At 38.5% G+C, this 25,515-nt stretch overlaps 1 protein-coding gene across 12 annotated transcripts in view; it reads left to right on the top strand.

Moving 5' to 3' along the window:
- HIVEP2 (HIVEP zinc finger 2) overlaps positions 1-25,515 on the top strand; it is a 183,668-nt gene that overhangs the window by 39,348 nt on the left and 118,805 nt on the right. For 8 of the 12 annotated variants that reach the window (XM_074333647.1, XM_074333648.1, XM_074333646.1 and 5 more), the window contains exon 2: positions 1,526-1,600. The exons of 3 other annotated variants lie outside the window; for them this stretch is intronic. The gene's annotated coding sequence lies outside the window, so the exon portion shown is untranslated. Of the gene's footprint in view, positions 1-1,522; positions 1,601-25,515 lie in introns of all 12 variants that reach the window. One more of the 12 variants, XM_074333643.1, reaches the window with a different exon arrangement.

Genomic DNA, 25,515 nt, shown 5'->3' with positions numbered 1-25,515 from the left:
CAAGGGTGGATCTGTTGAAAATGTCTTTCCTGGCCTGAAAAATTATATTTTCACATCATTGTTTGAATTGTCTTCAGTGGATGATTTTACAGCATTTAGGGGGCTTATAGTGCATTTGATTCGATAGCCCAGAGTCTTAAATTCTGTGCCTGGGTGTTGTTGTGTTGTGCAGTAGCAATTCTGTAAATTATTTACAATAAAGGGGAAAACACTGGAGAAAAGATCTGTTTACTGCTTCCAGTTTTACAACAAGGGAATACTGTTAAAGTTCCAAAGAAGCTTCAGTGCTTCAGTAGTTGAAATATTCTGCCCTCCTCTACCCCCTCTCTAACATCCTGTTTCATCACAAATATTTATCATTTTATTCATCATTCTCTACCCGCCTTGTGGGCTGTTGTGGTTGCTGTCACCCAGCCAAGAGGCTGGGGAATGCCTATCCACAAGCAGCCTGGGGCATCTGGCTAGGGTGCTCACAGGGTCCTGTAACCGGCTCACCTTGTTGTGGCATTGAAATAAATACAGAATAAGCCTATTTAAATAATCGCCAGAATCAGCCATAACAGGCATGTTGTCTAGTCATAGTGAAAATATACATACTATTTGTGGTAAGAAAAAAACTGAAGTGTACAGCATTTGGAGGTGTCATTCTGATGGGCTTCAAAATCAAAGAAAAAGAAAAACTACTGTATAAACACAATTATTACCTAAAAGGGCTGATCTGTTTGAGTGCTTGCTTAACAGTTTTAAAAAAGAATCGTCTGGCTTTCCTGAGTTCATTTAGTATTAATTGGCTACTCACTTTTAAAATACTTACTATAACATAACACAAACTACAATGATATGTAATACCACAACACAGCATACCATGACATACTCCACTCATTTCAGAAGGGACGGACATCTTTGAAGAGTGTTAGCCAGGAACTTTGCAGAATGGAGTTATGGGTTTTAGGGAAGAAGACCACAGACATGAGATACCCTTCTTATTGCCTCTTGTTATCGGGTATGTTCTATCAGCAGAGCTAATCACTGGTGATGTTAGCCTTGATCACTTGGTTAAGGTAGAGTTTGCCAAGTTTTTTCATTAGTAAAGTTACAAATTTTCTCTTTTCGCCTTCTGTTCTTTGGAAGTCAGCCCACACTTAAGGGGAGAATAATGAAGCTTTACACGTTGAAGGGAAGGAGTATCTACACAACTTATTTAATTATTTACGTAGGTATAGGCACGTGGATATTTATTTTGTTATTTGGGTTATCGTCTGGTGTTGTCACTATTTATTTTGTTGTATGTTAATTTTTTTAAATTTTATTTTGCTTCGCAATCTAATATTACATGGAGTTTGGTGCAGCATCTGTTACCCACCTTTTGGCCCTCTCCCTCCTGCCCATGTTTTACGCTGTCATTCTTCAAATCAGTAGATTCAGTTTTGCTGCTCTGGTTAGCACTCAAGGTCATTTTTATAGTCAAGTTTTAACGTGTGCACTGTGGAAGGAGAAGTCATAATACAAAACTTCTTGTCAGCAGATTCGTGAATGTACCTGAGAAACTGAGACTCAAGATTATGAGAAGGTGTGACTAGGACCGAAAGCAGAATTCCAGGTAGGAAATCAAAATCCTTTTCTTTAACTCCTTTACATTTGATTTTGTAGAAGTCAAATCACCATTTTCTTGGAGGATGCAATATCTGAAAAGGAGAGGTGGCGTAATTATTGAGGTTGCATTAGGAAATCAGGTTGTGTTATTTTTTTAGATTTTGTTTTATTTAAAAAAATAAAGTAATAGCTGAGCTTTGAAGTGAAACTCAAGAGGATCTTGCAGAAATATAGCTATATTTGCAGAAGTATTATAGATATGATTTTGATTGTTGAGGCCTATTTGAAAAAGTACTCATCAGAGTATGAGTAATATTAAGATTTATCATGCCAGAGAAAACAACTACTGGTTATAGGACGTTTGATTAGTTTCACAGAATACTTACTAAATATGGATTGACTTATATTTTGCATTTCTCATAAACTCCCCTAAGATGTGATAAGGTCACAAACTCTCTCTGTATGCAGGGAGGGGCCCCGGGAAAGGAAGCTCACACATCACACTTGTCCTCAAGTTTCTGCATACTGATTTTACAAAAACAAGAATCAGTCTGCCAGCAGCTTCCATTGTGGTAATCTTACAAAGAGTAAGTTAGAAAAAATAAAATAAAGAGTTCATGCAAACATGAAGACAAGCAACTGAAAATCTGAAATATAATACAAGTGGAGTTAATATTATGCAGTGAGTCTTACCTCTGCTCTTGGAGGTATAAAAGCAGTGTGATCCCTCCATCTAAACTACAGAGGTTTCAGCTCCATGGCAACATGAAGAACCTATTCTGTAGGGGGTGTGTATACGCAAATGCATTCAAAGCACGGGGTTGGAAGCGAGTTGGGGGGCGGGGGCGGGGACCAACCCTCCAAGTCTTGCCCACACATTTTTATGTGTGTATTATAATAAGGCCTTTGTGCATGGAGGCCAGATAGAAGTTCGTGTTAGCTGCCCTCTGGTCTTTTACATGATCTAGCTGCCATCACCCAACTCCCTTTCCTCTCCAGATAGGAAGCAAGAAAAGGCAATTAAAGAATTCTGCTGTAAGGAAAATGCTCTTGCCCCTTTCTCTGTTTGGAATGTCAGCATAGTTATTGCTCTTCTGTGTGTCTCTAGGGAGAGTTGGCTGCTGCTTTCCACAGTCTTTTTCTAGAGAGAGCCTTTAAATTGTAGCCTTCAAACAGTATGGGGCTCATGAAAGCCCTAATCAGCTTCTTCCTCTGTGGGAGAGTGCTTTCTGTCAATCATCTGATGTCCTGCCTTCTACTTAAGGACCCTGGGTGGCGTGGAGTGATTGGTGAATTAAGTATTCCTGCCCACAATTACTTAGCCTCTGGCTCAAGTCTGACACTTCAGGTTTCTCTCCCTCATGCTTCACAGCCATGCTCATCTTCATCGATCCCACCTGTCCTTTGCTTGGTTTCGTCACTTTGAAAAGACAACTTCATGACTTGACTGTTATCAAGAAATATGTTCATATTTCTGTCCTGCACTTTAGAAATGATAGAATGATCTGAAAAATGTTTATTTTTGCTGTGCTCTAATTTATTTGATCCAGGGGATAAATCGAACGTTCTGCTTTATCCGGGTTAGCTCTGAGAATAATCTATAATAAGTCTTAGACCACTTTAATACCACTTAAAATTTGAGGTTTTAAGTAGTTTAAGTAGTTTAGTAGTTAAGTAGGTTTTAATATGGATGGTTATCTGCACTAGGCTCAGAGATTAGAAATCCAAGGAATATCTTCTTTGATAAAGATTTTTACCCTTTTCCTTTCACTCCTGAATGTAACCCCTGTTCACCATCACAGATGGCTCTTGTGGTGTTACCATGTTTCCCCGAAAATAAGACCTAGCTGGACAATCAGCTCTAATGCATCTTTTGGAGCAAAAATTAATATAAGTCCTGGTCCTATTTTACTATAAGACCAGATCTAATCTAATCTAATATATAATATAATATAATACACAGTCGTATATTAAAATTTTTGCTCCAAAAGATGCATTAGAGCTGATTGTTGACTAGGTCTTATTTTCGGGAAACACAGTATGAGGAAATTGTTGATGAGAGACCTGAGGATCTTATGTTCTCAAGGACACTTACACATGGCTGAATGTTGTTTTCAGCTTATAGTTTGGGCCATAATTCATCATTTCATCACACAAAGAAATGATCTATTTCCCCCATTATTTTTTTCTATTTAGAACATAATCTTTGGTCTTACTGTTAGAAATAAATGATCTGTGACTAAGATAATATATGGATCCATATACCTTCAGTTTCATTTGGTAATTAACTTGTTCAACTATTTTTGACTTACTGGTGTGCTGACCTGAGCATACAAAAAAAGAAAAGGGATGTGTCTGCCTCCGAAGAGCTAGTGTTCTGGAAGTCAAGTGCAGACTGCAGGATGCTGTAATACATTGTGAAATGGGTTGTAAGAGAAGGACCCACAAAGCGTACCTGTGATGTAAAAGGGATGCTGTTAGCTGATCTTGAGGGGCGTGACAGAGGCATGAATGCTTGAGCTGCATCTTGCAAGATGAATAAGAGTTTGCCTTGTAGACAGCACAAGGAACCATTTTCCAGGGCAATAGAACCCTGACATACCAAGGCCCACGACATGCAAACAGCAGAGTGCTTTTGTGGGCAGTAAATGTTTGTATGGCGAGATTACAGGGTATAGGGAGAGGAGGGGTAGAGGTCACGAGGGAAGGATCTGGAATGCTCGGCAGGGACCAGGTCAAGGAGGGTATGCCATGCCGGTGTGGTGGAACTTTATCCTGTAGGCAGTGAGGAGAGACACATTCAGATTTGCATTTTACAAAGGATGCTCAGGTACCATCATGAGAATGAATCAGAGGGACCCAAGTCTGCAGTAGCAGACGTGGTTTGCCGACAGGTACAGTACTCTTCAAAAGAAAACATAGAGGCCTGAACTAATGCTATGATATTTAGAATAGCGAGCACAGGATGGATGGTCAAGCTTGGGAAACAGAACTTGTGACTGAGTCAACGTGAAAGATGGGGGAAGAGAAGTCACTTCTCATGTCTCCAGATGGATGACAAGGTGAATAGTGATGAGGAATACAGGAAAATGAGCAGGCCTTTGAGAAAAGAAATGACTTACGTTTTAGATTTGTTGTATCTGTGGTCATATGTGGTCGGTCTGTGGAAAGATCACTGGTTTTGGGATAAGAAAGAACTGAGTTTCAGTTTTACTTCTCCGACTTATAACCTGTGTACTTTTAGGTAAGTTACTTACCCTCTGGGATCCTTAGTTTCCTGGTCTGTAAAGTGGGAGGTAATAATTATTAGCTTGCTGGCCACTGGTGAGGGGTAGAAGAGATACTCTGTGCAAAGCTGCTGACTCAAAGCCAGTTCTCAAATAAAGGGCAGATTACTGTCACTGCAATGTTCTGTAGGCAGATGTCCAGGCCTGGAGCCCAGCAGAGAGGCTGACAATGCAGAGTCAAGAGCATATCAGAGAGCAGGATTTTATCAGTGGGGCTGAGGCGGCATGCACACTCATTTGTCCAGAATCTTCAATTGACAGCCAGTGTGTGCCAGATTCTGTGTAAGAACTAAGGAAACGAAGTCTGTGGCCTCAAGGATCTTAGAGTCTCTAAGGGTGACACGGAAGGAAATCAAGAGTCTTCTCATTGAATCAATAGATTCAGATTTTTAAAGTTGTGTAATTAACATATATTCAGAAAAGGACAAATACGATTTGATGAATTTTCACAAACTAAAGAGCAAATAAAAATACCAGAACATTATCAGCATTCCAAGAGCACTTCTCCTGCCCTTTTCCCAAGGGTAAAACCCAAGGGTAATTACTAGTCTAACTTTTAACACCATACAGATTTTGCTTATTTTTCTACTTTATATGTGTGGCATTATATGTTATGTTCTCTTTTGTGTTTGGCTTATTTTAGTTAACTATGTTAGATTCGTTCATGTTATTGCATGTAGCAGTCATTCATTTTCATCGTTGTATATGTATAGAATTCCATTGTGTAAATATAGTAGAGTTTATTCATTCTACCATTGGTAAATTTGGATTTTGTTTTTGTCTACTACAAATAATGCTTATATAATTCTATAGTACGTATCTGTTGGGTGTGTACTTAGAGCTGGAGCTGCTGGATCATAGGGCTTGCATATACAGAGGGTGCCAAAAAAATGTACACACATTTTAAGAAAGGAAAAAACTGTATTAAATTTAGGATGATGGTAACCACTTTGAGCACCTCTTGTAAATGCAGAAGTCAAAGGTGACTTGTATTCATTTTTTGTTATCGATATATATATAGAGAGTATTACAGTTTTTTTCTTTCTTAAAATATGTATACTTTTTTTTGACACCCTCTGTATTCAGCATTAGTAGTTAACTGCCATACACTTTCTCAAAATGGATGGACCAGTTTATACTACCTCCAATAAGACATGAAGGTCCTAATTTCCCCCACCCTGCTGTAGTAGTTTCATATTTTTTTCTTTATTGTGGCTATCCCAGTGGTTCCTTAGCTGTGTACCCTTGTAGTTTTAATTTTCATTTGTCTGATGATTAATGAAGTTGAGCCTGTGTTTGGCTGTTGGAGTCTCTCTTTTATAATGTGCCTATTGAAGCCTTTTTTTCTGCTCTTCTATGGGGCATTCTGCCTTTCTACAGCCTCACAATTAAACAAGGAGAATTATTTATTGAAGGCCTACTAAGAACTATACTAGCACTTGATTAGAGAAGAGAGCACTGGAGTCATACTTGCTGCCCTCATGAAGTTTATGATCTTGATCACTCCTTCAAAAAGCTTGGCTGTGCATAGGAAGGGTGAGATGGTAGACAGAGCAAGATGAGGGACCCGGAGAGCAATTTTATATGGATGTGAACCTATTCTGTGTGTTGACCAGATAGAGCCACTGGAGAGGCAAAGGTAGATGATATAAAGGAAAGATGACCATTGACTGAGAAGAATCCTGGAGCAGCTGGAGTGCTCTGAGCTCTAGACAGGACTGATGGGAGGGGAGCAGAGGGAGGTGTGCTACAAAGTTTATGGGTAGAAACTGAAGACATTTCTTCCTTGAAAAACTTTATTTATTTATTTATTTATTTATTTATTGATTTATTTATTTTTGCGAAGGAAAAGGCAAAGTCATTTGCCTTCTGGAAAAAGTGTGGAAAAACTGGATACTACAGAAGGAATGGGGACTATTTGGAGTTGTCTCTGGAGGGAGAGTGAGCTGCCCAGGGCATTGGGAGGTGATGAACCTAACCTTCAGAGGGCTCAGCAGAAGCAGCTCAGTCTTTGTAATTGATTTTCCTTGGACACTCTTGAGTAGGTGATATAGGAACTGAAAGGTCAGTGATCCAAAGTAGGTGGTTTGTAGGATGGCTACACTGAAGAATGGGTGATAAATGAGTTGGGATGCTGGCAAGGGGAAGGATGAAGTGTTTCACAGTGGGATCTAGACAGGATAGTGAAAGAAACCAGGAGAAGGAGGAGGAGAAGGAGAGAAAGGAGCTGGTAGAAGAGAGATAGGAGGGGAAAGAAGAGGGTGAGCTATTGGAAGGGAGGCTTGGAGGAACTGGGTGTCTCTTTGAGCCTGATAGCAAGTATGCGTGTGACAGGGTAGGTGATGGAACAAGACTGACTAGAGTAGCCAATCGTATTTACCCACATAGATCTGATTTCCCTGTAAGGTTTTATGGAAACAAATTATTAAGCACATACTCTTTCAAAAGAGGTCGCATTTAAGTTGGAGCTTATCTCCTGCATTATTAGTCACTAAGTATTTTTCTTTAAATGAAGACTTTGAATACGTTTCATTTGAGTATTTTTATCTAATATCAAAAATTGGTTCTTAGTTGGTTCAATAGGTTGGTTTTATGTAATGAGAGTAAATATAGAGACCCAAATGGTCAAGTTTCAAAACAAATGCCCCAAATAAACATCTGTTATATCAGCATCCTCAGCTGATACAGCTTGGGTATGTTCCTTTAAGCAATTACATTTGGAGTTGTCATTTGATCCAACACACATTTGTTGTGTTTTCTTATTGTACACATTGAAATAAATAATAGAGGGTGTGAAAATCTTTGGCTTAAATTTAGTACATAACAAGTCTAAAGAGTGAAGGTCACATCTTCACAAAACTGGCATATACACATTGTTAAAGGAAGAAGGCCTCTGTAGGAGAAATGTTTATAGGAATTGGCAAATTGAAAATCTTATGATTTATTCCAGTATGTATAGAATTCCTCTGGACAGTTTTCTGATGATATAGACTTGGGGGCCTATTCCTGGAGGTGAGGGGGTTCTGTAGACTCAACTTTGAGAAGCCTACAGTAGAGCTTCTTGTTTTGGAACAGTGCTACAGTATCAGGCACTTCCCTAAGTCATTGTGACAAAGAAAAAAATAAACAACAAGAAAGGGAAAATAGAAAAAGAAAAAGAGAAGGAGAAAATAAGATGGATGAAGGTTAAAAAAGAGACACGAATTTAAGTCCTGAAGAAATCTTGTATAAATTTCTGTTTTAAAAGGCAAATTTCAAAAGATGCTAGATAGAATCACAGTTTTAAGATTACAAATGAAAACCAATGTGAAATGTGAAGATTGTTTGGGAAAAAAATATCAAAAGTCCTTTAAGAGCTAAACTGGCTATGAATTCAAACTCCAAGTCTTAAAATTAAGATGGAGCTATAAGTTTTATTTTTCCAACAATCTTTTATTTATTTTTATTTTATTTGTCTTTTTTAATCTTTAGTAAATGTATTGGGGTGACATTGTTTAGTATCATTATATAGGTTTCAAGTGCACATTTCTATAATACATCATCTATATACTGCATTGTGTATTTACCACCCAGAGTCAGCTCTCTTTCCATCACCACATATTTGACCCCCTTTATCCCCTTACCCTCTGGTAAGCACTAAACTATTGTCTATGTCTATAAGTTTTTGTTTATTTGTTCCCAACAACCTTCTAAATTGTAAAGTGATGGGTGTAGTACCTGTGATAGGTTTTGGTCATGGAACAGGACTATTATTATAAACAATTTAATTGGATTATTTCATTTTTCTGCTGAATATCACATCATGCCAGTGAGTTGTCAAGGCAACCTTCAGTCTCCAAGATGATTTACTACTGCTGCCTAGGGTTGTCGTGAAGATTAAATTAGGTCTGAGTTCTAGATGCCAGAGCCCCTGGGTTCGAATTATTGCTCTGTCACTATCTAACTCTATACCCTTGGGCAAGTTAATGTGACTCAGTTTCCTCATCTGTAAAATAGGAGTAATAATAGTGCTGATCCATAGAATTATTTGCAGGAATAAATTAGACAATACGAAGCACTTGGAACAGTACAGATAACATGCACTGTAAACATTCAGTGTATGTTATCATGACACATAACTTCTATTATCAAGTTCTCCGTTAAAAGTACCTAAATTAAAAAAAAAGATTATTCAAAATGGGGACATACATATGATTTTCTAAAATTATGGTTTTCTTGAGACTTAATGAAATAACTGGACACCTACTAGTAAGTGTAATAACAAGGCTCGAGGCTCTACAATGTCGTGTTAAGACATGGCCCCATCCCCTAGACACTCAAGCTTTGGACAATTATCCTATTGACTTGCTTTTCTTGGATAGATATTATGCTATGTTGGGAGATAGCATAGAAGTTAATTGAAACTATATTTTTCAGTACAAGTAAAAGATAGTGCATAAAAGACATAAAGGGGTTATACTAATACTGGGTCATACCTTGATATATTTCTAAGCATAGCATATCACACAAGAAAAGATGCTGATATTTTTCCAGAATTAGATAGAGTGAAAGGGATGGAACACAGATATGGTATCAGAAAACCTAGATATTCAGGTGCTGATGCTGACTCTACTATTTCCTGCTTATGTGGCTATAGGCAATTGACTTAATCTATGTCTCAGCTTCTTCACCTGAGAAACAGGCACATAGCCACCCTGCTGAGTAGATTGATTAAATGAGATGTTTGTGAAGATGATTTATGAACTATAAGATGTTAGGTATTTGTATGTTTTTTCCCCCCATGATTTATATTATATAGGGCTTGTGAATTTCTGAAGATCTGTGATTCCAAAACAAACACTTAGGATAATGTAGTTTTAATAGGGTTACAGACACCTTTATTATTTTCTGCAGAATTACCTGTAGATCAATAATGGGTGGGTAACTTGCTGCAGAGATGAGACAGAAAAAAAAACAGAGCTTGCAGGTCAGAGAGGTTACATGACCGACCTAAGGGGATGGTTAACAAGCTGTGGAATAGGAACTGGACCTGAGAGTTCTTCCCACTGCTCTCCAGGCCGTTTCCTGACTATTTCTCAATTGAATGGAAGGAGGACAGGCTTTAAATTCAGACCTGAGTTAAAATCCCTGTTCTGTCACTTACTAGTTTAGTAACTGGGGCAAGTTACTAAACCTCTGTGAGCCTCATTTCTCTCATCTGAGAGGGGAGTAGAATGAGTTGCCTGGCAAACTTGTGAGCACTGGAGATCCTGTCTGTAAACTACCTGCCCAACAACTAGCTGGTACATTATTTTTATTGTGATTATACATTGCCAAATTGCAAGGCAGCTTGAATTACATGCTTGCTGAATAGGGACACTAATACAACTAATCATGGCAACTGTTTAACTGAAGGGTTCCATGTGCCAGGCACCATTCTAGGTGCATTACACATATGATTATCTGATTTAACCTCTCAAACAGCCTGCTGACATAGGTATTACTGTTATTGCCACTGAGGCTCTGGGAGTGTAACCACCTTGCCTAAGGTCACTCAGCGAGTTTGTGGTAGAGCAGGTTTCCAAACCTGGGCACTTGTGACTTCAGCTCCCACTTTCCTAAGTACTGAATTATTCCTGTTCCTCCCTGGCCAGTTTAGGGATGTGGGACAGAGAATGAAAGGACTGGTTGTTTCACAACAATTGTTTTTTGAATGGGGTGAGTATTTGCTTTCGGAATCTTCACCATTTGGGTAGACAATATTGGAATGGGCCTGCACTTATCCATCATGTCACTTCGGAGTGTCTTACGAAGCCTCACAGAGCTCCACTTTCCTTTTTTAGTACAATTATTATACTTGTAAGGGCTGGAGTGAGCATTTCAACGTGATAAAAACTGTAGAGCGCAGTCCTGGTAGCCATCGCCATTTTGAATCTCTACTCTCCACTTCTTTCTTAAGTAGCAGTTCAGCCTGAGGACGGAGGCTTACTTTCTTTTTATATTTACACCAGTGGGGCTCTGTGTTATTTATGATTCCTACTTTTTAAAACGGTGATGTCATAGCACAGGATATTACTATTGATCGCTTTAAAATATTTGCTCACATATCTTTTCATTGATCTATTGTACACTTTCGATCAGCTGTGTTTAATGAAGATACGTACATCATATCGGTCTTTTCGTTAATTTGCCTTCTGTGTCTGGACATGTGCACTTAGCTCACAGTCCCTTTAAGAACTACTAGCCCTCAGCAAAAATAACCTAGAGCAGCTCAGGTTACTGCCAGACTCCAAAGACTCTTCTGGGGGTCAGATTTCTTATTTCTCTGGCACCTACTGCAGCAGAGATGTAGGAAGACCTTTATGTCTGCCAGCAGAGGGGTCTCTGTGGATTTGTGCACCAGAGTTTCACCTTTATCCAGGCACCCTCAGTGTTGACTTCTTCTGGACTTGCCCTCTTCTTTATGGTGGAAAGGCTCTTGGTTGGACCAGTTAAATTGCTTTAAATTAATTGTGATGCATCCCAACGCCTGGATGCTGGAACCTGTCCTTCCTATCAATCATGGGTTCTGTAACATTTCTCTGAAAAATAAAAGTGGAAAAGATATCAAAAGCCATCAAAACAAACATGTACCTCCCATCCCAAAAGTGAAGGTGTGGTAGTGCAGTGAGGGAGGCCCTGGGAAGACACGCCCTTTTCCTCTGACCCCTGTACCTGCTGCACAGGCTTGTCTCGTAGGCTTTCTCGTAGAGGAATGTTTTTACTGGCTACTCATAAGCCAAGAGAACAAAGAGTAAACAGGGCCTAATGCTCTATAAAAACAAACAAACAAACAGAATGAAATCCTTAATTAGGTCCAGTTTGTTCAATTGTAAGATATCTTAAGAGGCAGTGCAATGTGTGGGAGGGGACAAAGAACCAGCAAAAGCAGACCATCTGGGACCTTCTCTCAGCGATGTTACTGAATTAGCCCCTTGAGAATAAAAGAATTTTAACAGCGAGATGGTATCTGTGAGTTATTCATATTCTCTCATTTTCTCCGGGAGGGAGGTGAGACCCAGAGAGGTTGGGTGACTTACCTGGAGTTGTGCTAATACGAGGTCACACCTTGATATGTACATATCTAAGCTTAGCCAGTCACACAGGAAAAGATGCTGATAGTTTTCCAGAACTAGACAGACTAAAATGGATGGAACGCAGGTATGGTATTAGAAAACCTGGATGTTCAGGTGTGCCTGCTACATGTTCCTGGCTCATAGATGAATTTACTCAGCTAGTTGGTAGTAGATCTGCACTCACAGATCTGGGAGCTGCAAATGTAGCAGGTGCATACATCACCGCTCTCCATCACACTGCAAAGATATGGTCACGAGCCAGGCTCTTTCCAAGCCCCTATTTCCTTATCTATAATGGGGGTGATACTACCTGACATGCCTTCTTTGTAAGGAATTGTAAGGATATGATAAGTGAGTGCGGGAAAAACATTTGTAAAAACTATTAACTTATGTATTAATATTAACTGATATTAAAGTATATACACACACACACATAGGTGTTTGATGAGATATACAAGTATGTACAGTGTGATACCTGTTTAAATTCTGTCGGAGCACATTAACAAAAATCTGGATTCCCTTTCGGAAATGTCAAATACCATGAAATTCCACAGACCCTGTCCATGCAGCGCATAAGGTGAAATGAAGGAGACAGGTCATAAATTCAAAAGCAAAGTTCAACATTATCTGATCTTGGTGTCAGATAAAGACTGTATACTACAGATAGCGATTGCAATGAAGTAATGTGTCCTTTTATTATAGTTTACAAGTGGAAGTGTAATCACCCTTGTAATTATTAATCTTTCCCAATGGGCTTTTATCCAAATTGTCAAGACACATGCATAGTATATCTCATATTCATAGGAAGTTATTTACTCTAATAATATAGAAGGTATAGCTTTAAATGTTATTTTTACGACTTTCTCAGTTACATCATTTGCACTAACATTTATATCTGACTTGATTGTATGCAATATTTGGGAGTTATAATTAATATTATCTTTATTTGACAGATGAGAGGTCAAAAGATATCCCTAAGACCTCATGGAATGTGAGTGGCAAAGCTGGAATTTGAAGCAAGGTCTTTTGGTCCCAAATCCTGCGCATTTGCCACTATAATCTGTCTTTCTCTGTTGTGGTGGGGGTTCCATTCTGTGGACTGTTTTCTTCATTAGTTTCTTTTATTGATATAGTCATTCATTCAACATGTGCACTCTATGTGGACCTGTATCATGTGATCTTCTCATACTTCCAGGGCTAAATCTCTTTGACTAGAATGGATTGTTTTATGTCTGATTTCTTTAACAGAAGGAGAATTATTGACATTGATACTTGAACCTTGGAAAAAGACTGGTTTGGGGGAAAGGGAGGAGACAGGCACTTAAAGGGAAACCAGTGGTATCAGAATTGAATAAATCTTCATTGTCCAATAAGGTAGCCCCCCAACCTGTCTCATGGGGCTATTTACATTTCAATGAATTGAAATTTAAAAATCAGTTCCTCAATCATACTAGCCATATTCTAAGTGTCAGTAGCCACATACAGCTTCAGTGGCTACTGTATTGGAAAGCACAGATTTATAGACAGGTATTTAGTTCAAGAGCCCTGAAATAGATAATTTTGCTGTCTGACATATATAATTGCATATTGAAAACAAAATTATTCTCTCATATATTTCCATCTAAGACATAATAAGAGCTAGCATTTGTTGAGCACCTTCTGCATAAATGCCAGCTATTGGAGTGGGCACATACTGTATATTATTCCATTTTATCCTAACACTATTTTGTAGATTGGAAACCTAATTGCCTAAGATAAGGGCTATATGCATTGAACACAGTTTTCTTTGATTTCAGAGAGGATACTCTTTTGCTCTGCCAGGCTGTCTTTCTATCGATGTAGTCTAGTTGGACTATATCAGGAGTTAAAATTGTCAATGCATTGTCCTATCGGTCAGTCCACTTCTGTTCAACAAACTTGTCAGGCACTCGCTGTGCAGGGAGCTGGAAATGTAACAGCAATCAGCATAGCACAGTCTCTGACCTCAAGAAGCTCCAAATCTAATAGGGAGTTCAGACAGATAATGAACAATTATGGTAGTGCCGGGTGATGTCTGTGACAAGACTTTGTATGATGCAACCAGGATCCATTGAAGGTTTTAATTCAGTCAATTCCATAGTCAGATTTAAGCTTTATAAACCTTGCTTTGGGTCACGTGGAGCATTGTTTGGCAGCAAAGGGAGAACCTAGGGTTGTTATTGTATTTAGCTACGTGAAGAATTGCTGAAGGCTAAAACTAGGGTTATGGTGATGGAATTACAGAGGAGATAGACTGAGAGAGAGGTAACTTGGTAAAATTGTCAGGCTTTGGTGATCAGACCTAAGAGTAAGGAGTAAAGATTGCTTCCATGTAGTATTTGCCTTGGGTGCTTTGCTTAGTGAATGTTTGGCCTCATCAACGAAGATTTAGGTATGAGGAGAAGATGGGTTTTTTTTTGGTTTTTTGTTTGTTTGTTTGTTTGTTTTTGTTGTGTGTGTGTATTCTCTAATCTGGTCTTAATTTAGTTACTGACCTGGTAATTATGCTGTTTGACATTTCAAAAAAAATAAAAAGTTAGCAAGTGTTCTGTAACATGTTTTGTTTTTTTTAATTTCTTAATTTTCAGCAGTGGTTTGTTTAATTGTGTTGCAGCAGAAAATTATCTCACAGGTTTAAATAATTATCATGGTACATAGGTTCTAATCTAGGGTAAGGAAGTCCCATTTTCTTTTTAAAAAACATCAGTTGTTCTTCTGATAGTAAATCTAACAGGCGTGGAATTACTAAAGCCAGGATTGCTGATGGAAATAATACCTTACGGAACTCAATCAGTGATCTCTGGATTAGTAGTCATTTCTGTGCAGTTTGAAGTGATGCCTGCTTTGGAGATCTGCATTGTTTTAAAATTATCTGAGCATCCTCACTCTGAGCACCAGCATAGACCCCTATAACAGAAGGCTGTCAAAAGCATGGTTGAAACCTGATAATTTCTGGGTGCTTTGTCTAGTTTTGAGCTATTTAAAAACATGAACTTCTGTAAAATACATGAAACATTTTTGGTTTCTGAATCAGGTAATGTTAAGTCCATGCTTTCTTCTTTGGCAAATAAAAATATGTCTCATTATCCTGTCTTTTTAATTTAAATAATTTTTTTCCTCCAAAAAGGAAGATTGAAACCTTGTAAAATTAAATGGACTGTAAATTGAATTTGTTTTATTATCTCACATTTGATGTCAGGAAGTCCTTGTGGAACTATTGATGATTAGGAACTTTGCAATATTTACGAGTGGAGTGATGCAGGTACACGTGTGTTTCTTCAAAGTTACTTAGCAATGATCAACTAGAGGGCACCAGCGAACGTTTCTATTTAGATTTTTTAAAGTAGGCCACCTACTGTTGACAAATATCCACAGGAGAGAAACGTGAATGCTTTGCGAAATCTTAGTACTAAAAATAATTTTCACCTGTATTTATAGCAGCATTATCATACTTGAGGAAAGGGAGGTAGAACCTAGCAGTACAGGAAGAAAACTGTCATCTCATTACTGTTGCTGCAGACCTACCCTCGAGAATAAAGCCCGTAAGGTTTGTCCGAAGTTAGAGCAATGTTGCTAATAGGTCTTCGCCCATTGCCTGGGCAGGATAGGTAATATCATTAAGCACTGAGATAAATTCTGTCGCAGAGAAATGTCCTGTGGCTAATAATTAACTAGGTAACAATGAAAATCTATCCACTATTAGGAAAGGATTGGCAATTAAGGCTAACAAATTGGGCATATAAGTAGGAAGCATTCAAGTTCTGAGGCAGAATTTTGGGTTCTGTCATAGCCAGTTGCCTTTATTGTTCATTGTATCAGCACCATTGTATCGGCACCATGGAATTAACTTAAAGAAAACTGGAAAGGGAACATTTTTAGGTATCTAAATATTAAAATGTGCAAAAATTGAGTATTTTCTAATATGAAAGCTATGTGAAAGTCCTTCCTTTGCAGGGTAGCTGTGCACGTTTGAGTGAGAGGAAAAAGAGAACGGATGACTTGAAAACTACTAACATTGTTTTGTGTGTAAAAAGTTGTTTTCCTTTTCATAAAATTAAAAAAAAACAGGAATTCAGTCTTATTAACATCTTGTCACTCAATTAAAATATTTGTACATAGCATTTCGTTGATTGATTCATTCACTTTTCTGGCAAACAATAATAATGCCTACTATGTGTAAGATACCATAGTAGGTGTATCTAATCCATGCGAAATTACACCAATTCAGGAAAAATATAATTGCAAATATAGTGTGCAAAACGTCCGTTTCTTTGGTGGAACTTATAATTAAGCTTAACTCTACTTAAAAGCATCTTTTGAAAGGACATACACACAGAATTGCAATTTGTGTTATTTTCCTAACATTTATTTGGAAAGCGACCAATGCCTTTTTCTTTGGACTGATTAATATTAATGTTTGGGGAGCTTGCTTTAAAAAAAGAGGAATTGTTCTATAAAGGATAACATGAATAAAAGAAAAGATTATGTGGCATTTTATAAGATAGTTGGTGGTACTGTTTAATGCTTATAAAATTGTGTTAACATTTACTGAACAGCTTGTTATTGCAGGAGCTTATTTAAACCAGTTATTTGTGGTTATGTCTGTTGAGGAAGCTTAAACTTCAACTCTCTCCAGCCATTTAACTGTGGCACGTTGACTTCAGGTCTCTTGTAAGAAAGTCTAAATGTAGGCTGTTGAATAATCCCTTTGAGGGCCCTGTAACTATTTTTATGCCTGGATATGCGTCATCAGTGGGTATTTTCTCTGGTGACTTGCTTACATCAGGTCTCCTACCATACATTCTCTCAGTGAGTGACTTATGATTGATGGGAACCACGGCTGTTGTTTAGCTTTATCTGTGACCTCAGCGAATGGACAACAGGAATTTCCAGGCTGTTAAATTCTCTGAATGCTTGAAGACAGGCAGGTAGCAGAGTGATATTATTCACCAGCGGATGATGGGAGGAGGTACAAGAGAAGAAAGCGGAGGGAGCAGGAGGGGAAGGGAGGGGGAATTCCTTTTGTGAACAGCGGCAATTCTGGCTCAGCTGGTTCCTTAGTCCTTGGAGGCTGTGTGTGAGGAACAGTGTATTTCCTGAACCTGAGAAAGCTGACAGTCAGAACCTTGCGATGGAGGCACTGAGTGACTGTGGGGTTGTCTGAAGAAGGCACTGAGTTCTCTTTAATTAGTTAACATTTTGTTTTTCAAGTCAGTTAGTCAGATTTATCCATGAGCGATTGGATTATTATGATCCTATGTAGAAATAAGCGCTTTGAATTGAAAGATGTGCCAGCATTCCTAGAGGTACATGGGAATCTACAGTTTTCTTTAATCTGGATGTGTTTGGCGGTAATTCTGAAAGGTACCAGCACCTCTCTTAGATGTGCTTTGAGGAGCAGAGCAGAGCCGTGCATTGGTGTATGTGTGTGAAAATGAATTATAACTCACATGAATTATAATTCACAAAATGTTTTCTCATTTTCTCTTCTTCTTTTTCCCCACCTCTTTCTTACACGTGGTGGACAGTAGTGAGATGTAGTCACTGCCAGTATTTTAGTAGATTAAAACTGCTTTCCGAGAAGCAGGTCCACCTCCTAAACTTTTGTCCTACAGGTACTCTTGTCTTCTCACCTCCTTATCTTCCTCCGTCTGTTTTTCATCCTTTCCTCTGTGTTTTCCCCTGATTTTACTTTGTTTGCAAAAGTAGTTCTTGACCTTTTGCTGAGTTAAAGAAGACCAGGTGGGGTGAGGTATACCTGTGAATCAAACCAACTCTGGTTTGTACATGTTTGCTGGCTATCTTTTCAGAAACTAAGTTGTTGTTTTTAAAAAATGACAATTAAACAAGATTAAAGCACTCCTTTTAGTGTAATGCAATTCTATCATTTAAGCATTTATGCACAGTTGGTTTTCTGATCTTTTAAGACTATTTTCATTACAGAAATATAACATTTGATTTCGTTTACCAAGTTTGACTTTTGTATTTGTTTGTTTATTTATTCAGAACAAATGCATATCCCCTTAAGGTAACAGATTACCAAGGTTACTTGTCATTGTAACTAATTTCTTCATGGCTTACCTCCTAGGAACCAAATTCTGAAGTATGTACCAGAGCCTAGCACCCCCAAACAGATGCTGTGTGGGGTAAAAAAGCCCTCTTACAATTCCACCGAGTGGGCATGGGCATTCATAATTATTTTTACAGCCTCATTTTCAATTAGTTATCCTGATGCTAAAGATCTATCCAAGTGTCCCGTCATATTGTTTCAATTTTAGACTTTTAAAACCAGATAATTGAAGAAGAAAAAATGAGTGCCACTGTGAAATTCACCTACAAAAAAACTTCTTTCCTGTCAAAAAATTGCTTCTTGAATAAGCAATATGATTGACGACAATTTATAATTTGAAATGTGTGCAAGATTAAAATTCAGAGTGCCATGAGTTTTGGGTTATTAGTAGTTGAGTGAATTAAGCCATCGTAATGTATCTAATTAGAAAGACATTATTAAAATATTGGTGGGATCCATTGTTTATGTTTATTTCATCGTACTGTACCCCAAGAGCCATTGGTAACTAGCTTTACTTTCATAAGAGTAACGTTAGGTGAAAAAGATACTTTTGGGGGTTAGTTTAGATGCTAACATTCTTCTTTGCCCTACATTGTACAGGATATTATTAGAAGCTATAAAATTCTTCTCCCTCTTTTAAAATGAATATATGCTTTCATGTGGAGGAGTATGAGAGCAGAACCGAATCATGTAGGAGGGTTATGTATTCTTCATTAAAAATGTATTTCACAAAAGATTATAGTTTGTGTGGGAGAGAAATAGCTGCTTGTCTGTTGATTGCATTGTGCTTATTCCACGTAAAAACTATTTGAGTTTAGGTAGGATAACCTCATTTTGATAACCTGATGACTACTTCTGCTTGGAGAAGAGAATATAATTTCAAGGCTGCATGCTGATGGGCAAGAGTAATTATTCTCTTTTTGGCAGAACTTAGCATGGAATCTGCTTTGGTATTTTTAAAACTACATATGCAAATCTTTTCTTCCAAACTTTTTATTTTCCTTCTCTCTCTCTCTCCATGTACAGAGCTTTTTGTAACCTTCAAGACTGTGAAATTCCAAAGGTGTAATATCTAATGATATCAGTGTAGGATGATGTGTAAGCCTAAATTAGAGCAAAAATCTTGGCTTGAAGTGAAATCTTTTTGTTAAAGCTGATCCTTCACTGTGAGCAGATTCCACTGTATACTTGGTTTCCATGGAGACACTTTTATTACTTATGGATGATCAGGTTGTTCGAATGCAGTTTGAGTGATTGGTGTATCAGCTTTGGTCAGTGCAGCTGATGGGGTTTCCTGGTTAATATGTGATCTTTTCACTAAGGTCTCTATTATGTTGCAGGGCTTAGGAGGGTGACACAAACACCAAAAACTGACCTAAAATGTTGCGGTGATATGATATTTAATTTTGCCTTCTTATATGCACATTGTTCTAGTATTACATAAGGAAAAAAAAAAAGCAACCCTCAAAATTACCTACAATTAGGAAAAATTAGGAAGTAATACATAAATGACCATAACTGAAGTGTCATAACAATTGAATGACCCACTTATAAAGCTCATTCTGGGAGGGGGTAGAAATATTTCATTTGGTAAATGATTCTTACCTATGTTAATAACCATGAAGGAATTCCTTAGTTTTATGAATTCTTCCTAGTGATTATTCAAGTTTTAAGAAGCTTTATATTTCACGGTCGTCATTTTGCAGATGAAGACTATATAAGGCCTCATAAACTTACGGGCTTTAGACTCACAATTATGCATTGTATTGACAATGGCTAAGGGACAAGCCTTTCCTGCTGGAGCTTATCTGCTGGGGCTTAAGAGCTGGAAAGCTCAGACCTCACATGGATGATGTCAAGAGAGCATAGTGACTCTGGCCCAGTCCTTCTGAAGCCTTGATAATGGAAACAAGACTCTACTCATTAGTTAGAGCAATGTTTGCAGCTTTGAATGTGTTGTCTTAATCTTCCTGTGACAGAGGTTGGCAGTGTCCCTCTGTGACTGATGCGTGGGTCTACTGTGAGGTACTCAGATTTCTACAACAAGATGTCATTATTTGAGTCAGCAGGGTAGAGCTCCTGTTGAATGGTGGCAAAGGGAAGGGCTTTCATAGAGCAGGAGACTGAGAGTTCAGAGATAGGCACAAATCACTGTAGACAACAGTGGATGCAAATACACATATTCTAGTGGAAATATTTTATTCTACGGTTTTCCACATAGTGTATATTCTATAAAAGGAAGAACCTCAGATGCCCTATTGTTGAATACAAACGATGGAACCCAAGAATTTTCATCAAAGGCATTCTTTTAACTTACTAAGGTTAGATGACTCTGATTGCCTCCAAACTGAAGGGAATATCCTCTGAGAACATGTGTAGGGGAATTCTTGTTATGTCTCAAAACAAGTTGTTATAATTATCGGCACTCATCTTCTCAATATTCATTTGCTGCAGAATTTCACTTAAAAAATGCCTCCCTTTTCAAACCTTTAGATTTTTTACTGGACATTAAAATTTCTTGACATGGAGATTTATAGATATTTAAATAACTAATTGCCCACAAGTGCCTCATTTTCTATAAAATCGCAGCCGATTCCTGTGCGAACTAGGTAAGGCCATATTGAAAATGGATTCCTTCTGTTATTTGGGTTAGTTTTATATGAGTGGAAAGGTATTCATAACACCACATAGCATAGTCCAATAAAGAATTTATCTTCCTACTGAGGGAATAAGTTTAAGAGAAACTGAGAATATATTACCAATCCTGAAAAAGGATCTATGCCTTTTAAACCATAAAGCATAAGAAAGAAACCTCCAGAAACTTGAATCTTGCATGGGGAGAAAATGGCATATGTCCCCTCCTTGATCCCAACTGAGCGCTAGAGGCATTAAGGATGACTGAGGTTTGTGCCCCTGGGGCTCAAGGAATGGGTGTCCTAATACCAGACAAAACTGCTGGGGAGAAGACAAGTTTGATTTTATATAACCACTTTGTCCAGATAGGGGTACGAGGAACCTGTGGCTATGATTGTGGCTCTGATTTGTGTCTGGCCACTGATGGGTGGGAGGAACCAAGAGAGAGCCCAGCTGTCGGCTGAACTTTGGAGACTTAGAGTCAAAGCCGTGTGGGCTAAAGGCGCAGATTTGAGCGTGGGTCTCCAACAGTGGAGTCCGTTTTCCCCATTTGTAAGGAAGTGTGGAAGCAAACCTTTCTCTTTTAATGTGGAAGATTGTCTTCAAGGAAGGGCACCCAATGCCTGTAAAGGTATAAAGCACTCAGGCCTCAGAGAAGCTAGACTTTAAAGGCAAGTCAGGATCCCTGAGAAAAGAGGCTTCTTTGTCATTTATGTAGGACACATTGATGACTGTGGTAAAGGCTGGCCTGCCAGTCCCACTTGAGGCTCAGTTGTCCCCACTGGGAGAGTCCAATTCCTCTCTGACCTTTGTTCCTTCGCCTTGAATTAATCAATTAATTAATTAATTAATTGATGCTTTTGGGGCTTCGCCTCCTGGAGCAGTGTTCAAGTTGTGGGAATCTGGGCAGAACTTGAATTTGGGACCTAGTGAGAATAATTGTCTAAACTAGCTCAACGTTTTACTGTGTTTGTTGGTGGGAACTGATCTTTGTGGGAGAGAGAACAAAAGGGGAATGTATAAGCGAGCTGAGTTGAGAACCTGGGGATTTATTCTTATTTGGGAACAGAAAGAAAAATAGAATCTAAGAAAGAGGAGCAGTGAGAGGGTAGGTGGAAGCCAAGAAAAGTTCAGTAACAGGAGAGATAGATCATAGAATTCCCTAAAACTCTCAATTTTATTCATTCAGTATATACTGAGGGTGTTCTATCAGCCAGGCCCTGTTTTAGCTTCTGTGGATATGGTAGTGAACCAGACATTGTCCTTGTTCTTGAAGAATTCATTGGAAGTCAGAGATCAGGACCCAGGTGACACTACTCAGTGATTTTTGCTTGTGTTGCCGTGTAACCCAGGGAAACAGAGAAAGCAGCCAGTGTGCAGAGGGGCACAGGAGAGACAGATGGAGGGTTGTGAGATTGGAGAAGGCAGGTGAGGGTGTTAGTGAAATGTCTGACTGTGTGGTCCCTGGTTGCCAAAACAGAAGTGCAATGACCTGGGAAGGGAGGGATTAAAGGACTGGAAGTCACCATGAGGGCAAAGAGCCTCCTTATTTTGAAAAAGGAGTCTGGTACTATCAAGTGGAGATGTGAGTTTGAGATAGAGCAGAAAGAGAAGGTCCAAAAGAGTGATGGGATTAAATGTGGGATGTTAGTGGAGGCCTGGAAAAGACTGAGTTATTGATTCAGTTCTAATGTTCGCTCATATAACATTCATCTCTAATTTATTCTGATATCTTATGCTCCACATCCACTATCTCTCCCTTTCCCCCAATCCCCTGCTGTATATTTCAACTACCACTACCCCAGAAAGGTTTTGCTACATCACACCTAGTCTACTACATCCTTTTAGATGGTGTTCCTGACTCAAGTTATTCTATCTGGGATCAATTCAGCAGCCCACGGCAAGGCACATTTTCTTAAAATACCGTTTTTAATAGATTACTGCAAAGATCTAAAACCTCCACTGGCTACACATTACCTAAAGTTTAAAGGATGGGCTCCTCCCTAAAACAAGAAATCTCAATTTTCACAAGACTTCACAATCTACTAAGGGCTTTTATATACACAGTCTCACTGAGTTCTTACAAAACCCATATGGTGGATGGACAGATGTTGCTCTCTTCCCAGGTTTATAAATGACATAACAGAAGATCAGACAGGTTAAGTGGCATGCCCAGGGCTGCACAATTTATGGATAGCTGAGCCAGGAATCAAAATCACGTCTCCTGGGTTCAAGTTCAAGGTACTTTGTACTGCACCTTGGCCTCACCTTGCCTGTGGAGCCCCCATCTCCGTTCTAACACTATGATTTCTGTAATTAGGTTGATAAAGTAATTTCCCTTCAGTTCTGGCAGGATTGCTGAGAGGCCTCACAGCATTCTTGTATTCACTGTCCTGTCACTGCTCAGAAATTGTGATCTAGAGCTGTCAACAGAGACATATTTCCTGGCAGATTTTGCCTTAGACTGGGAAAGTCTGTCTCCTGCCAGGACATCTGGGAAGGCACAGAAAACACTCTGTACCATGTTTCTCTGAAAATAAGACCTAGTCGGACCATCAGCTCTAATGCATCTTTTGGAGCAAAAATTAATGGAAGACTGGGTCTGGCTTATATAGTCCGGCTAGGTCTTATTTTCGGGGAAACACGGTACTTCCCTGATGCTATCCTCGGTGCCTGCTTGTCTCCTATGGAACTTGGAGAGGGTTGTCACTGACTTTGCATTGATTTATGGGATGGCTTTTGACCACTGACAGGACCTTCTCTTCCTCCTTCAACTGCTCTCTCCAATAAGGTGTGCCTCTGAAAGATGCTTCAAATATTCAGCTAGAGGAATTAATGGTCTGACAAGTTGTTTAAAAGTGTAATTCTCTTTTGTTATATTAATTAATGCATAGATTTGTTACCATTTAGACATGAGTAGTTCTGGAAAATACTGTATTCAGAAAGCTATAGAGCTGTACTTTAAACTGCATGGTAAAATCAGGAACATTTGTTAGCCATGTAATGATTAATGTGTCTGTGTTGACGTGATTTTAGAGTACACTCTGTTTCCATCATTTTCTCATTGTACTGAAGCCAGTGTGATTTGGATTTTGACAGAGTTTTTGGCGACAACTTACTGCATCAGAAGTTTAAATGATATAAAAAAACATGCCTGACAATTGTCTGGAATATCAAAAATTGTCCCTACTCCTATAAAAATTGCTGAAGGAAATTGGTGCATGAGGATGAGTTAAATAATGTATGACAAGAGTGCTGCCTTGCCTTGTGAGCTCCACTGTAAGCCACACACACACACACACACACACACACACACACACACACACACAAATCCCAGCATCTATCTAGAAATTGTGACCCTGCATCCTTTAAGTTGGGTTTCCATGATTAATGGGTTCATTTTTCTGATAAGAAAAGCTAAGGAAGAATAGTTGCAATACTTTTTTTACTTTAAAAAAGTATTTTATAATCCTTATTGTATTCCATCTCCTGGCAATGGTGCATTTCTCCTGGAGACGGTAGTGTAGTTTCTCAGAAGGCGGAGAGATAGCTCTTAATTTTTTTAGTGCCTTTCATATGTTGGAATTAAAAGAACAGAAAAGGTATGGGGTACGAGTATGAAGGACACAACTGCCAAACTTTAGACTTTTTTCTCTTCATTTTCTTTAGTTTTACCAAAGGTCTAATGATGTACAATATATTAGGATGAGATACAATTTGGACTTTGGTAGTAAAATCTTTTAGGGAGACAACAAGACGTGTAAATTCTAAATAACGTTAAATGGAAATGCTTCTGCAATGGAATCTCAATTCCAAACTGTCAATGTTGTATTATTTACTTTCTAGGGAATTTTCAGGAAAAAATATTTATTAGGATACACATTGGAAATATTGAATAATATTGTGGTCTATATTCTTCATTGGGCCTTAGTTACAGTTAGCTGGCCACCTGATAAACATTGAATAATTAAAGAAGACATGTTGGGCTGTACAATAAGGTAAAAGAGAGGGAGACCAACTTATATTTTTTTCAAAGTATTAGCAATGATAAAAGAAGCATGCTTATACTGTATGGTAATAGAAGAATTAAATATGTGGAAAGTTGATATTTTTGTAGCTATGTTTATGCCATCTTTAAAAGTACAGATGTCCCATGACATATCCTATAATACAATTTTTCAAAAGGGCTTCTTAGCCTTTTTGTACTTCACCACATTATCTTCTCCAACCTTGTTAAATGACTTTTGGTGTCAGTGGCACTCTGGTTAAAGTCACTCTAACTTGTTCTGGGGCTATGTGTCCTTTAGAGCTTCCCCCATGGCCCAGTCAGCTCCACTTTTGTCCCCACGAAGGCAGGCTTCCAACACTGTAGACCATGACATCTTTTACCTCTCATTGATCTCATACATTACCATCAAACTAACTTTACAAAAACTCTCTTTCGGCACCCTTCTTTCTTGTCTACAGGATGAGAGGCAGTTTAGAGTAAAAAAAAATAAAAAAAATAGTACAGGAAGTAGAATCCAGAAATCTGCTTGTAAATTGCTTGTCTTGGAAGCATCACTGTTCAGCACTCCTCAAATGTATGCATCTCTACTAAGGGTGTCAACTCCCTCATCTCCCATACATCTTGCCAAAGCCAATGGTCACAAGTTGGCTTCATATTTTCAATTCTTAACAGCATTTGAACAGTTGACCACCACACTTTGCTCGATGAAATGCTTGATTCTCTCAGTTTCCATGACACTACATTTGTCAGACTTTATTCCCCACCTTGTCTTCTCAATCTCCTTTGCTGGCCTTCCCTCAGTGCTGTAGT

The sequence above is a fragment of the Rhinolophus sinicus genome, linkage group LG05, assembly GCF_036562045.2.
Source record: "Rhinolophus sinicus isolate RSC01 linkage group LG05, ASM3656204v1, whole genome shotgun sequence".
Classification (NCBI taxonomy): domain Eukaryota; kingdom Metazoa; phylum Chordata; class Mammalia; order Chiroptera; family Rhinolophidae; genus Rhinolophus; species Rhinolophus sinicus.
Note: the sequence above shows the minus strand (reverse complement) of the source record. Positions and strands in the feature narration are given on the sequence as shown.